The sequence below is a fragment of the Thermobia domestica genome, chromosome 5 (genome assembly GCF_964235325.1).
Source record: "Thermobia domestica chromosome 5, izTheDome1.hap1.1, whole genome shotgun sequence".
NCBI classification, from domain to species: domain Eukaryota; kingdom Metazoa; phylum Arthropoda; class Insecta; order Zygentoma; family Lepismatidae; genus Thermobia; species Thermobia domestica.
In genome coordinates this window covers 34,664,886-34,681,835 of record NC_137458.1, presented here as the reverse complement: position 1 = coordinate 34,681,835, position 16,950 = coordinate 34,664,886, and positions in this window count along the sequence as shown.

The following is a 16,950-nucleotide window of genomic DNA, read 5'->3' as shown; positions in this document are numbered from 1 at the left end:
AAATTATTGAAATAGCATTGGAAAGGAGAAATAAATACATAAAACAAATTTCTTACGGTTATTTCTGTACACCATAAGCACAAAAATCTAGTTAATTATTTGTAAAAATACACTGATTTTCTGGCGTATCGTACAATTAAATTTTAATATAAAATTATTGAAGTCTATTGAATAACGAAGAAAACACTTTAGTGCTAAATTCTAAGAGCAGTAATAGTACAGGGTGCGGCACGTAAAACCGGCCCGTAAAGTGAACACATAAAATGAAATGTAATGTATTGAATATGATTAACTACAACACATAAATGAAATGTAATGTATTGAATATGACTACTCACCTTCACAGCAGGTGCTGAAAGTGTCCTCCGCCTACTTCAACACATATGTGAGCACGATTGAGGAGATTCATATATACCCTTGTCAGTTCTTGTGTTGTAATGCTATTGGTGACATCCTGGATCCTGGTCTTGAGCTCTTGAATTGTGTGTGGATTTGTTTCGTATACTCTTCCCTTTAACAGTCCCCATAAGTAAAAGTCACACGTTAGCAACATTGCTCAACAGCCATGAACAGAAATGCCCCCTCTTCTGCAGGTCAGGCTCCTTGAGTTCTTGCACAACACTTATCCGGTACGGTTTTAACTTCAGTCCCCTTAAAACGTCTGCAACTTTTCTCACTCGCATGAACCTGTTGACTCAATCTCCTGGTTGACTTTCGAGGACTTCTTGTCATTATCTCCTCCACCTGCATCTTTAATTCAGGTGTGCAGACAGATGGTCGTCTGTTCCTGGGAACATTTTGAACCGATCCTGTACGCCGCCATTTTTCAATCAATTCCTGAATGGTGCTTTTTGCTGGCACAGAACGTCCTGGAAATTTCTCCCGAAACAAATTCTTTGTTTTCACAAAAGATCCAGTGAGAATGAACCCTTCAACAATGGCAACACGCTCGGGTATCGAATACGGCATTATCACACACTGACACTCACCCGGCTTAACACAACGAGGCCTTTTTCTCAACTGGTTTCGACAAGTTTCACTGGCTGCGGCTGCACGTGACTGCTGCAGGTCACGTAAATCGACCCGACCTCGACACGCCATCTCTTGGTAGGAAGGTAGATTATGGTGCCTTCCATTTCAATTCAGGCAGAGCATGTACCATCACCATCTCAGATATTGTTGAAACTTTTTTTATAGCAACTAGACATGTTTTTAAGAGACCCATATTTTTTTGTTTTGTCGAAAAAAATTTTCCCGCCAAGTAATGGGCCATCAAAGACGGGGAGTACAATTTATGAATTGTAGAAGACATGGAAAATGGTCAACTTCGGAGCTCCACCATTCGGCTATGGAGACAGGTAGAGTTATAATTCTTGTTGTGGTATGTACATAGGGATATAAATAAACTATATTTTATTATAGTTTGGTTTGCACATGCGTATCTTTTTGTACATAAATTAACAAATGAACGTCAATTTATCTGAAAAGTCGAAATTTGCGAATTTTTTTCGAGCACTTCCGGTTCGAATTTCAAAATTTTGTTTTCACGGTTGGTAAGACCTAGCTACCCGCTTTCCGAAACAATTTTTGTGTCGCTTCTGTATGCAACCGTTTTGTCGCAAAAAATTCGAGAAATTGTAAAATTTTCAAAAATCGCCATTTTTGGGCGCCATTTTCTCGAAAACACCATCTTTTAAAATTCTGAAATTTTGTCAGATGGTTCAACTTTACATGAATAATAAACACACCAAATATCATTCTCGACCAATGCTTCATGAATTAATTGCAGCCTTTTAAAGTTAGCGAAGTTTTATTAACTTTGATGTCACAGTTAGCAACACTGGGAACAATAAAAGTGCAATGATTTGATGATGTTTGTGGTTCACATTCATCAAATGAAGAATAGAAGGTTTTCTTGACTGTTTTTTTCATTATTTTGATCAAGAAGGCTCTCTGAAATAGTAAAATGAGCCTCCCCCTATTCCTCCGTTTTCTTAAACCGAAATAATCTGAGGTGGAAATTATGATTACGAAACACACAAATTTTAACTTTACTTGAAACGGTCATCCAATAAATTCTGATGATCTACAAAAAGTCTGAACTATTACCTCAGTGATGATTTGGAATGCTCCAGACAAAGTCACAATTAAGTGCGATGTCATTACAGTGATTGAAAAAGGACGAAAAGTTTTAAAAAATCGATACGTTTTCTTACGCGTTCCAAAGAAATTTACTGACTTTTTAAACAGAACAATCCCAACATAAGAATGGGTCACTCGGAATTTTACAGTATTCGACTAAAGTGGGTCAGTCCGCAACCTGCGAGGGAAGTGTGTATGTGTGTGTGTGTGTATTGTGCAAATTTTAAGTTAGCTGCTACTGCGTTGCTACAAATCAAAGGTGGAGCTTGTATTGAAGCTGTCATGAGTGACCTATTTCCTTTAGTAGTATGATCCACAGAAAATGACAACTGTCTTCTGCAAGAATGTGGTGAATGTCCTGGAGTGGAAGGAATAAGTGTGGAGTCTTTAATTATTGATCCTGATGAAAATGAAAGTGTTACGTATGCCATATGGGAAAACAATAATCTCGTTAAAAAACTGTGCCACTTTCTGTTTTCGTATCGTACATTGCTGGTTTAACGGCACGGTGTTTGTCCACCACAAAGCCCACACGGCGCGATCTGGGATCGAACCAGGGACCCCAAACACCGGAGGTGAACGCTCTAACACTGAGCCATCGCGCCCCCACTAAAACCGTAGAAGAAGTCGTGAGTATAGTGCAAGTACAAACTCCGGGTATTACTCTCGTTTTGTTCCCTGGAACTGAATTCGATGACTACCGGAAGAAAAAAAGGGAAAGTATGCGACCGGTAACTGGTATTCAACGAAGTCATCTTTGGCTTTCGGAAAATGGCGAAGTTTTTATGGCAGTAACGAGTCACCATGAATTAACTTCATGCTTCCCCCAAAATCGAACATCTGCAATTCAAAGTGTAGATTTAAGAAATCTGCAAAAAGGAACTTTTGTTATATACATATATGTATGATAATCAGTGGTGCGTAGCAGAAATATTATGAATAAATCATGAATTACGTGAAGTTGAAGTGCTGTTTATGCTTCCACATGGACCTTCAGCATTTGTGACTATCGACAATGTGCTACGCAGGGGCGGATCCAGGACGGACTTCTGTAAGAAGGGGGGGATATACTGCTACTTAGAGCTACTTTTATGAGCTGCAAACTCTAAGATCGGTTTTATTTATATATAAAATAAAAAAGTTTATTGCCCCTAGATCCACTCCTGGACGAGTTGTGAGTGAGCCAACACTTATTGGAGCACGTGCACGGTTACATGCTATTAGCGAAGAAGACACCAACCAAGCAAATGATTGGTCCATGTGAAAAATAAAAAAAATATAAAAAATCAGTGAAATTTTGTTTCCGAAGACCATTTTAATTAAGTGAACTTGAAATTTGTGAGTTTCGTAATCGTAATTTCCACCTCAGATTATTTCGGTTTAAGAAAACGGAGGAGTAGGGGGAGGCTCATTTTACTATTTCAGAGAGCCTTCTTGATCAAAATAATGAAAAAAACAGTCAAGAAAACCTTCTGTTCTTCATTTGATGAATGTGAACCACAAACATCATCAAATCATTGCACTTTTATTGTTCCCAGTGTTGCTAACTGTGACATCAAAGTTAATAAAACTTCGCTAACTTTAAAAGGCTGCAATTAATTCATGAAGCATTGGTCGAGAATGATATTTGGTGTGTTTATTATTCATGTAAAGTTGAACCATCTGACAAAATTTCAGAATTTTAAAAGATGGTGTTTTCGAGAAAATGGCGCCCAAAAATGGCGATTTTTGAAAATTTTACAATTTCTCGAATTTTTTGCGACAAAACGGTTGCATACAGAAGCGACACAAAAATTGTTTCGGAAAGCGGGTAGCTAGGTCTTACCAACCGTGAAAACAGAATTTTGAAATTCGAACCGGAAGTGCTCGAAAAAAATTCGCAAATTTCGACTTTTCAGATAAATTGACGTTCATTTGTTAATTTATGTACAAAAAGATACGCATGTGCAAACCAAACTATAATAAAATATAGTTTATTTATATCCCTATGTACATACCACAACAAGAATTATAACTCTACCTGTCTCCATAGCCGAGTGGTGAAGCTCCGAAGTTGACCATTTTCCATGTCTTCTACAATTCATAAATTGTACTCCCCGTCTTTGATGGCCCATTACTTGGCGGGAAAATTTTTTTCGACAAAACAAAAAAATATGGGTCTCTTAAAAACACGTCTAGTTGCTATAAAAAAGTTTCAACAATATCTGAGATGGTGATGGTACAATTTTATATTTTTTTGCCTGAGTTGAAATGGAAGGCACCTTATTTAACCCATTAACGCCGAAATTATTTTTTGTTTTTATTTTCGGTGAAATTTGTAATTTTGAGTTATTTAGGTGTAAAGACCATTCACGAGAAATTTTGAGTTCGTGAGGTAAGCGGTTTTGTTGGGGTGCCCCGTGATCATATGAACACGCTAGGCGTTCAAGTACTTTCGTATATCATGATTAAGTGGATGCCCTGTTAAATTATTAAGACATATGGAAAAGAAAAGAGACATTTATTGTCTTAGAAATTGTTACACTTTAGAAGGCAAAAATAAACACAGTATTTGGACTATGGAATTACAGGCTATGGAGCCCAATATCTATGGGACTTTATGGAAATTGAAAAAAAAGTTGGTAGGCGCACAAACCCATGCTAGATTTGAAACATTTCGTATGTACTGTGTTTGAACACAGTGTACTTGCACAACGTTTACGCTTGGACCGAACCACTAAGTGGTTTCTCCCGTAAAGACAAACGTCATCTCTTACATGGTGTTGTTGACTGCTGGACTCAGAAATGGCTGGAAGCCCTGCATCCAATAGAATGGCTTTATAATTTTGCAAATAAGTTTGTAAAATATGTCTTGCAAATTCTAAGTGTGAGATGCCTATTCTGGCTTTTTCTCAACATTAGCCATGCGATTCGTGCGCTACATCAATCATCCAAGAGAGAGGCGCCCACCACCACGTTTTGGACTTGATTATAATTCCATAATATGAGATATCCTGGTCCATTTGATCACTAAGTTTCATGTGCTTGCTAATATTCTCTGAATTCATACGAACGAGTACTTTCTGTTTTCATTTTAGAAATTTTGCTCGACATTAAAAACAGTCTGAACCCCGTTACACGTAACGCAGTTGTAACGAGAGTTGTCACATCATCTTCACCAAGTTGAGTATTATCTATAAAAACAATTTCAGCATGACTGGTAAGTTGGCGCCCTGTAAGGTTGTCCATTTCCATCCCCTTTCCCCGAATCTTCATCCGAAAAGACGTTAGGTCTCGGAGGTTCAGCATGTCTTGCATGTCATGCACGTCATCCGATTCTCAAATATCAAGAATTTGTTGAAAAGAAGGACCTCTGTATCTAAAGGGATAACCATACAATTACCAGTAACAGGAGTTGTAATAGTCATTTCAAATAATAATGATAATGATAATAATAATAATAATAATAATAATAATAATAATAATAATAATAATAATAATAATAATAATAATAATAATAATAGTAAAATAAAAAGAATAGAGTATGTCAACTGAAAGCATGTACAAACTGTTCATAATTGATATACCTGCAAAATTTTACTGTAATATTGACACCTATACGTACGTACGTAAGAGAGAAGAAGCTACTTAAACGCCTTGCGTGTTCATATGATCACACTGTTGGAAAATGTCAATAAGCATGACCCAAATATTTTCAGATAAGTGAAATGTAATCTGTAACAACTTTTGATATCTCTAAAACATAAGCCAGCAGTAATATATTAGATTGTTTTTAACACTTACTGCGAGGACGATGCCATTTTTCTTGTATATCTGGCGCGTTGTGGATATATGTACCTCTAGGTTACATTCACGCCGCAATGTGGTATTTGTTTTGTCTGAATATCGTTAACAGAACCTTTTCCTAGTAGTCAACACACAAAACGTAAAGAAACCACTGAAAGTATGTTATACAAGGCTTATTTTCATAAATACTAACTGCTGTGATCATATGATCACGCACGGCGCTAATGGGTTAAGTGTTGCCAAAAACACAATATACCAGCATATTACGACGGGCCGGTTTTACGTGCCGCACCCTGTATAAATAATTTGCTCCCAATGCCGTATGCATCTGCTTATCACACTAGATCACCTGCCGCCCACCTCTCACCGAACGCCTCTTCTCTTGTACTTGCCCAGCTGAAAGGATCGGTCTTATCAGTCGCCAGTAGTCAACCAGCTGTGTCGAACGTGATTGTCGCTGCTTGAGTTATTTATTAGTGCTGAAGGAAATTTTAACTAAATATTTTTTTTTCGTGTGAAGTGCAGTATGTAGAAGTGAGAAAGAGCCTTCAACAAAGGATTTATCTTCTATCGTCGCCAGGAAGATTGTAGAAAATTGAGATTATGCCTCAATCAGCGGCGAAGCAATTTTCAGTGTCAGAAGGATTGTTGCAATGATATTGAAGTACCATAATATTGGGTGATATCAATAAAAATAAGTAACTACTCCTGAGAAGTCCTGCTCGAGAATCGGAGTAACTACACCTGGAGTAATCTCCTCCCTCAATTTCGTATCAATAAAACAAGCCACTACTCAGGTCTAGTCTGCTCCAGATTTATGAACGTTTACTCGCGCTTCCTCTGCACGTAGCACTGAGTCGTATCAATAAAAGAAATAGTTACTCATTTCTCCCATCCGTCGCGCGGTCATTTCGTTGTTTTTAACCTATGGCGTAGTATCTTAAAAGCCATGAAACGGGCAAGTAGCAACGACAGCTTCAATCAAAGTGCATTTGTGGATATTATAAAAGTTCCAGTAGTACTTTCAAAGTCACAGTTACCAGGAAGTAAACGAAGGAAAGCCGAAGCTTTGAAGGCAAGTACAGTGAAATGCAACGAAATATCAAATACATCTACAAATGAGACACAAATCCAGAAGAGAATCTTTAATATCCGAGCGAGCATTAAATAAATAAATAAATAAATAAACTAATTTGAAAAAGAAAACGGGAAACAAGAAAGTAATACTGAAACCACGGGAACGAACCTCTTGGAACTGATGGGTGTTGATTGGAATCCAGCAATATCAAGATTAGCACGACAAGTGCATATCACATGATGCCCAAGGTCTTGTCCAAGATTGTTTGGCTTTAAGAACGAAATCAGATACTTGGTCCCTTTGTTTTCTTTTTTAAATAGTCCAGCCAGTCACGTCATAAAGCACGTCCATCTGATTGCGTTTTCCACACCATACGCGTCCCCTTTCACCTTGGCATAAAAAAAATATACATTCTCATGTATACACCCTTCCTATCAGCGTTGAGTTGAGTTGATTTTGAGTTTAATGTCCTTTTCAGTAGCGAGGCTATATGAGACGGGACCCACTGATTAACTTAGAATCCGAACCATATGAGCTCCCGCCGGGAATCAAACGCGGGTCTCTCATGCCAAAGGCATGTACGCTATCCGCTTAGCCACGAAGGAGCTCTTCCTATTAGCGTATTCGTCTCCAAAATACTAGTTTCATTTATTGCCACGTGTGTATAGTCAAGTGCTCCGATAGCACCCGGAAATGTATATTGTTCTTGCCACTCTGCCTTTCCTGTTTGAAAATTACACACACCTCCGGAAACAATCAATTTTCAGATTTCCCAATAATCGCATCCATTACACTTGTAGCAGTCATAGACACAGTACTTTGAGCCACAACAGAATCCCCTGACATTCAGACCTGGAATCCCGGATCACTCACGTAAAGCAAGAAAACCCGCATCTTTTCGTCATTACGTAGTGCACTACCCCAAATTTCCTTTGATTCTCCTAAAAAATGTTGTGCTAACTACTCTACATTTTCTTTCATGAACCTATGTTTTTAGTAATCTCTATTTGCAACATTTCTATGCAATTTATAAGTTTTGCTACATAGCAAAACAATCATATACTGTCATATTTCGCACGGAGTCACCTATTTAGCTTGCTCCACAAATTTGGAGAAGTTACTAGCATCACAGAGGAGTCTTTGATTTTTATTGATATCAAACGCGGAGTAGATACTCGGCTCGAGAATAGAGGTGTGGTTACTTCAAAAGGGCGGGGCTTCTCCGAGGTCAGCCGAGACGACTAGTGCTCAGTTCTCTTTTTATTGATACCAATGCGAGTAACTACTTCAAAATTGGGCGTAATGAGTAACTTCTCCGTTTTATTGATATCACCCATTGTCCGTGACTTGCAAAACGCAGCAAAGTCCGGTTTCCAAACTTCTGCAAAACGAATTGCTGATTTTCAACAGTCTGCCAAAAATATTTCATTTGATATAGCCTTTTGTAAGTGTTCCAATCCTCTTGCCTGCAACTACGAAAAAGGAAGAAAAGTGCCAGTGCTAGAGGCGCCTTTTCTTCTAGATCAAAGAACCACAAGATTGAGGCGTATCTCAATTTTCTACAATCTTCCTGGCGACGATAGAAGATAAATCCTTTGTTGAAGGCTCTTTCCGGGATCCCGAAATTCTCATTTTTTCTTCTCGCTCTCATAGGTATTGTCTCAATACATTTCAACGGTTGGTAGCTGTGTTCTACCCAATTCCTTGGGTGTCCCAATAATGCTATTCCTAACGTCAGACCGTAACAAACTTGTCGATGCCATAACGTCAGCGTATCTGTCACTCTCTTCCTAATAAAAAGTACTTAACACAACTAAAACACTGTTCTCACTTCTACATACTGCACTTCACACGAAAACAAATTATTTAGTTAAAATTTCCTACAGCACTAATAAATAACTCAAGCAGCGACAATCACGTTCGACACAGCTGGTTGACTACTGGCGACTGATAAGACCGATCCTTTCAGCTGGGCAAGTACAAGAGAAGAGGCGTTCGGTGAGAGGTGGGCGGCAGGTGATCTAGTGTGATAAGCAGATGCATACGGCATTGGGAGCAAATTATTTATACTATTACTGCTCTTAGAATTTAGCACTAAAGTGTTTTCTTCGTTATTCAAGAGACTTCAATAATTTTATATTAAAATTTAATTGTACGATACGCCAGAAAATCAGTGTATTTTTACAAATAATTAAGTAGATTTTTGTGCTTATTGTGTACAGAAATAACCGTAAGAAATTTGTTTTATGTATTTATTTCTCCTTTCCAATGCTATTTCAATAATTTAAAAGACCAAAAAATATAGGAAATATTTAAAAGATATTTTTTGGAAAATCAGTTGAAAAGTGAATCTTTTGTTGATTTTTCTAATATTTGGACTCTACTCGGCAGCAGAAGGAGTTGTCTGATCGAGTTGAGATTTTTTATACGTTTTATTGATGCCATTTGGCCAAAAATCCGCACTAGCCGTAACCGGATTTCGAAAAAAAGTTTTTTTCGATACACCCTAATGTATATATATCTATAAATGGATCACCTTCAGATTTTCAATTTTTTTTCTCCTCTTTGTTTTCAAGATATCAGATTGAAATTTTGCACACGCATTGTGTATATAACAATGTATTTTACAAGAGATTTTCAGATCCCTACCTGAACCCAGGCCGGGCCAGAGGGGCGAAATGTTCCGAGAAAAGTTAAAAGAAATCCGGTTTTCTCGAATTTCCCGATTCAGGTGCACTATATGGACATGTGATGGTACCATTGGAAAGGGTGCGTAATACTGAAGAAAATGGCGTTTGAACCATGATGCTAGGCCAAGTAGGAATAACGCAGTAATTTTTTTGATTATATATATAGGGTATATATAAATGGGCGTAAAAATTTTGAAAAAATCTAAAAAGCTCCTGGTTTTCCTCGCTTTTCACATTTCTGGTGTATAATACGGACAAGCGAGTGGTACCGTTGGAAAGGATGATGCTCTATTCTGAAGAAGAAGAAGAAAAAGGTATGAACCATGATCCTACGATAACTAGTAAGGAAGCAGTAACTGTTTTTAGTGAAAGTCTAAAATTTACTTCAGAAAGTGGAAATCCCAACTTTCTTTGTGGGTTGATGAATTAATAGTTGCTTCGCAATTTGCCAGATGTCCAAGAAGGTATTATCAAATCGGTTAAAAAGGAAAAGAGACATTAGCTGTGTAAATTCCATTGACGAAAATGTGAAAACCAATACATCGAGAAATAGTGAGGAAAAATCCAAAGAACTCATTAATTTGCCAGCTACTACTTCATGGAAAGACATAAGTATATTTATTTATTTGTTTGACGTTATGAAGGTTCTTATGGCATCTCCGGCTTGATAACGAAGATATCAGATAGATAGCGTCCTTCGTTAAAGGCATTGGATAGGAGAGTACTTGGGGCCTGTAGGTTAGGTACTATTCCGACATTTGCCTGCTGCAAATGAAGAAAAACCTCTCATAGCAAAAGCTTTTCTATATCCTCTTGACCGATTTATTATTAGTAGTAGTATTGGAATCATGTGTGTGAACGGCCCCAAGAGTTAAATTTCGCTGGAAACAACTGTTCGAGTAATTCTACTCTTAAAAAATCGACAGACAGCCATCCTTACTGGTCTTTCCAATCTTTCACAGATTAAGTGAATGCTAGAATAGTACATCAGCTTATAAGTCCAGGCAGCATCCTTTTCAAATTAATTTGTCTGCCAGTATACTCGAAACACCTTTGAACAACTGAGAAAATATCTGACCACGAAAATTCTAATCTAACTAGAAGAGCTAAACTTGCGGGTTTTCTTATTTGCTTCCTCGGTTTTATATATATATATATTTTAACTTGGTTTACAACTTTTATTATTTTAGGAAATACTTTTAGGAGGAGAGTATTTTTTTGGTCTTTATCTATTTTTCCTTTTTTTCCAGGGTGCGTATTTATTTTATTTATTTAACAATCACCAGATACAGCTCACAGGTCACTTTATACTGCATATCTAACAACAACAACAATAATAGAAAGGATTTGGGAATGTATCGGCCAGGGCCTGTTTAGTAGGTATTATCCTGGTATTTGCCTGGTAGGACTGAGGAAAACCCCAGTCAAAATAGTTAGCAGCAGGAATCGAACCCACGATCTACCGAATGTGAAGCCACGCTCTACCACTTGAGCTACTTCTGTCGGAAAGATTGTCGTTTGTGTTTCGTTTTTAAATCGCTCCTGACGGGAAACCTAAACCACGAATCAAAAGAAAGTTTGGACTAAAGTTTTAGATGGGTATACCGATACTACCCGACTCTAACTTCGGCGCTGGTATCAGGGCTTAATTCAACCATAAATTGGCCTTGAAAATGTTTTCCAAGGTGTATATTTGTTGTTTGGTGGAAGTGCTCTTTTGAATCGCTTCTGATAAAAAAAATAAACGTTTAATTAGAAAAAAAACTTATCGGACCAAGTTACAAACACGAAAAATATTCCATCATAAGGCCTCCGCTGTCATCACATGTTTAATTCGGTCTAAGTTTGTCTTGAAATTGGCACCTAGAACAAACGAAAACTTCGTGTCTGAAGATCTCAATAAAGACTAGATTTGTACTTATGACAGTGGTATAACCTAAGTTTATTTCTGCTTTTCCGACACATCTAAAATTCTAAGTTCTAGGTGTGGTAGTTCTTGGAAACAGCTTGTCTTCGTATTATTGTATTGTTCATTTGCGTATTCTTTATACTTCGCTATTTAACGCTTCAAGTCATTAATTATTTGCTCATTTGGACATAGCTGTCATTGTTTTAATTGAATAGTTGAGTGACACAGTAGCCTAAGTACCAACAGAAATAAGGCGATATTAATATTAATACGGATACTAATTTCGACATTATTGCTGTTGGCACTTACGCTACTGGGTCACTCAACCTATCAATTCTAAAACGGTCATGAGCCAACGAGATCAAAATTAAACTCTTTCTATTTTAAAGCAATTATGATTCGACAAAAGAAAGCAAAATTCATTCTCCGAGCAAAAGAACAACTACTAAACACAATTTGGGGGAGAGAGAAAGAGAGGGGTTGTAAGCTGCAGGACGGATAAACTACAGATGAAGGCGATTAATCTCTTCTTGGTTATGGCCCTGATTAACACAGCAGCCAGTAGGCCGTGGTTCGCGACCGATTTACAATGTTAAAATTCAAAATTTCAATCTTAAATTACTCCAAATGTACTCAACATTTTAACACAAACAAGATGTGTGTATTTCTGTGTACAATAACTACATCCTTTGAAAGTGTCATAGTGATAGATAGGACCAAAGGAATGAGCAAGGTGGCGGAAATAACATTGGTCCAAGTCATTTTTTCTTCTTATAGTTATCAGTCATACAAGTACAACCACTTCTACAGCCTGACCTACTTAATGCAGAGAGCTAAATAAGGTCTTAAATTAATCAATAAAATTATACGTAATGTTTTTCTTAACCTCTGCTTGATAGGTTAAGTGGTTCGGTAACTGTTCTCCAAAACATAGCTCTCCATGAAGATTTCTCTTGTTACTTCATATAGGCCTACATATCCTGCGTGTTATGCAACCGACATGCGCAGAGAACCAGTGCGAATTGCCTATAAGCAAGGATATTTCATAACTTACGAACTTTAAATCTTAATAGTGCAAAGACTAATAATATTGAAACACCCGATATATATATATATATATATATATATATATATATATATGTGTGTGTGTGTGTGTGTGTGTGTATGTGTGTGTGTGACAAGGGATGGAGCGTATACTCACCTAAAAAATTGGCATTACATCACTGTGTATAACTACTGGCTACAAAAGAGGAATAAGATAAAACCTGCATTTCCGACGTTGAATGCATATCAAAAAACCATTACTTCCTATCTTTTACTGTTCTTGTTCGATGAGATTAAAGTTAAGACCGGAAGTTATAATTGATAGCAGTCACCTTCAGTTACAATAGAGGAATAAACTAGAGGCGAAACATTATCTTGACACTGAACCCATATTAAAAAAGATGCTTGTCGCTAACTATTATGGAATAAGTGTCGTAACCGAAAAATCGCAGATTTTCACCTATTCCGCCTTCAACAGATATATAAAAGTCGAGACGAAGATTAATGGGGACTCAGAATCTGTGTCGGAAACCATTTTGCAATACCGTTTTTGTTCTATGAAAATGAGTATTGACACCGGAAGTACTAGTAAATTTCAATACCTTTCTGTTTTGGTAGAGTTTTATGGGTTGTCACGATATACTCTCTTCAGACGCTGTATCTATAAAAAATAGTTTTTCACTATCCATAATCGTTTCGATTCTAGGTAGATAAACGTTCAAAAGGGAAACGGTTCATTTGAACTACTTTAGTTTGAATAGAGATGAACGAAAAAGATTAAATCTATTTTTGGAAAACTGAATGGCTTACAAGAAACTGCATCTCGATACCTCTTACCATTTTTGCTCTATGAAAATCAGTATTGAAACTGGACGTAGAAGTAAATTTAAACCATTTATGATTTTGGTAGAGTGCCGCGGATTGTAATATATGTTCCGTTGAGACCCTGAATGAATTGCAAGAAGCTGCTTGTCACTGGCGGCGTAAGAGGGGGCGAGTGGTGCCTTGCCCGGGCCCTACTTTGTGGGACCCTCGGACGGTAGGTAAAAAATAATTACTAAGAAACCTAGGTAGCACGAGCTGTACAAAGGCCGTCAAGGTTTATAATCCACATCTTCCTAAAAGTAAGCGCAATTAATTGTCAATCAATGTTACACCAAATAACGGATAAAAAACAGAAATATCTAATAAATCTAATCGATGCCGGATTTCCGTATATGCTAAACAAGCTATAAGTTAGGGCCTCACTCTCTTGGGAACCCGCAAAGAAATTTAAAGAAAAACTGAATGTTGTTTAAAAATAACTAAAATAAAAGTTTTACCTTGGGGCCCCCCAAAGAAATTTAAAGAAAAAAGCTGTATGCAGGTGGAAAATAGATAAAATGAAAGTCACACTGTCTTGGAGTCTCAAAGAAATTTAAAGGAAAAATGTATTTGCATTAAAATATGAATAAAATAAAAGTTTCATTCTGTTCAATAATCTTAGAGAAATTTAAATGAAAAACAGAGCGTAGATTAAAATATAATACAAGAAAAGTCGAAGTATATTGTGTTTTTTTTACATTCTAAGGGCTTATGATGCAAGTAATGGGGCTCCGTCTGCTAGTTTGCTTCCTAAAATATCACTGTTTATTTATTTAATTATTTATTTATTAGTTCAAAGGAAGGGCATAAAGAAGGAATCAACATACATAATGCTTTATTAGTGTACTAGAGCCTTACTATTTCAAGTGTGACCTCGGAAAATATGTGAAGCATCCTTCGGCCCCGCCTCCGCCGCTTTCTTACGGAGGGAACCTTCCTTATGCTTTGGGGGAATAAGTGAGTGACCTTCACTTGTTGCCAGTTTGTCATTCAGTCGTTTGGTCTTGGTTAGTGAAGATCGTTAGATACCTAGAATGGCTAACAAGACAGTGCAGAGTGAAGCCAGTGAAATAAATTGTTGTGGCAATCAACTACTGAAAGATCTCGGTCACAGCAACTTGTCCCTTCTCTTTCGAGGGAGGTACAGAAAAACACACATCGACAGCGGCGTGAACAGGGACACGCTTGAAATCGAAGGGCTTCAGCAGTATGTTGCTAACTAAAACCTCTTTGGTGCAGAAGCTGTATAGAAGCATTTGATTTCATCTCTGTCGAAGGAAAGACTGTTGAGAGTATTTCTTCTAAAATACTGAAGAAACTTCAACGTAATAAGCTAGGTATTTAAGATTGGAGAGGCCAGTCTTATGATTAGAGCCCGGATTTCCATGCACAAACAGTTTGAAATATGCATGCAAATATGTGCGAAAATTATCAAAAATATGCACTAAAATATGAATTAAAATTTCAACATATCCACTGAAATATATACTAAGAAAGTAAAATTTCAATTTCTTTCAATACCTTGAATACCTCTCTTGCAATGTACTATGAACGTCGTCCTTAGGTTTTCTTCTGTAAACCTAACATGCATTTTACATATAAATCCGGGCTGTACTTATGATAATCAGGCTACAATGGCCGGTCAATATTCTGGAGTTCAAATTTTGATACGGAATATAAATCCTCTTGCTATTTTCGTTCCTTGTAACAATCATTCATTGAGCCTTGTCCGTTACGCTGCGCACGTTATCACTTTGGTCCAGAAGCTCTTGGTGATCACTTTCTTTGGAGCAACGGAATGATTGTTTGTATTCTTCTCTGGATCTACTCACCGATGGAATGTGCTGCAAAAGCACGTAAAGATTGGTCTGAAACGTGAAAGTGACATAGATAGAGTTCAAAAGCAGAAGCTGTGAAGGCACTTTCTAGTCAATCGGATGAAGTATTTGATATGTTGGAAGAATCACCTGACACTTCAACTGAAACACTTGATACTCGAGGAGATGCTGCAGAGGAGATCTTCTTGTAAGCATCCAGTCATCTATCTTCATCGCTTTACTGTATTTCTGGTCTGAAGTTCTTCCATATATTGATCGGATCTAAAAATGCCTTCAATCTCAGGATATGAGTTTCAATCAGACTCTTATTCAGTTACAGAGCCTTTTTGCACCATTGATACCTGGTGACTTGAGCTTGCCGAGGAAATCATATCCGCAGCTGAAAGAAGTTGTAGAGAATGGAATATAACTGTGGGTACACGCAGTAGGAGGAGATGAATGCCTAGAGAAGAAGCAAAGGATGAACCTCGGACGGCACAGGTCGAAGTGAAGCGCTCTATCAATGAAGTTTAAATGAGATGAGACAAGAAATGTATGACCGTTTTACTCAGATACGTGACGTGAATGACAGATTTGGATTCTGCGTTCTATCCCCAACTTTGTGCAGCAGCTAGATGATGAAAGCGACGAGAGACTATAAGCATGTTGGTCTGATTTGGCTTTGTTCCACCCGAATGACCTGGAATTATTTCAGGATTGTAAGGACATAATCCGTTTTCTAAGGTGTGCTCAGAAAGCTAAAGAAAAACTTGACTTTTCCCTACAAGGAATACTGAAATATGTATGTTCAATGGGGCTTGAAGTTTACAAAAGTTTGGCAACCGCTCTTCAGATTTTAGTAACACTGCTCATATGTGTCGCATCATGTTGAAAGGTATTTCACCAAAATGAGGCTGATGAAATCATACTTTCGCTCCACAATGAGTCAAGAAAGACTCACGAATTTGGCCACTCTTTCTTTCGAAAATGAAATAGTATCTATATTGGATTTGATAATATAATTGAGATTTTCGCAGCTGCCGAAGCAAGGAAGGTAGCATTCTGAATGCTGGTGGAACACAAGCTTATAGGGTAATGGGACTGTCGTCGAAAGTAGCTTCATATTTCAACTTAAGACAATGAAAAACTTGACAACAAAAGTACCAAAAGAATAATAAAAAACTGTCAAGATTTGTCAACTGACTGGTGATGGGTGATAATGAAAAATAGGATGGTGTAACTCGTAGTAGAATTCTGTGCTTACATATTTAATCTATTATATATCCCAATTATTCAATATATTCAGGATTTTTTGTTGGAATATATTCTAATACAAAGTGTGTTAGTAAGTGGTAATGGAAACAGTCATAAGTGTCAGAACATAAACATGACTGAATTATTAAATACAAAATAATATAATACCGTGGGACGTAAAACTTAAAGATTTCATTTCATTTTCAAAATAATATAATCATAAAACAAGTGAAATCTGAAAACAATAATAGAAGGACAAGCAGGGGAGAAACACTCTAGTGTTTATTTATTCATCGATATTTCCGCGAAAGCAGTGGCACTAAATAGATCGTATATTATTACCGGTGAGAAACCTAGTAAAAAATA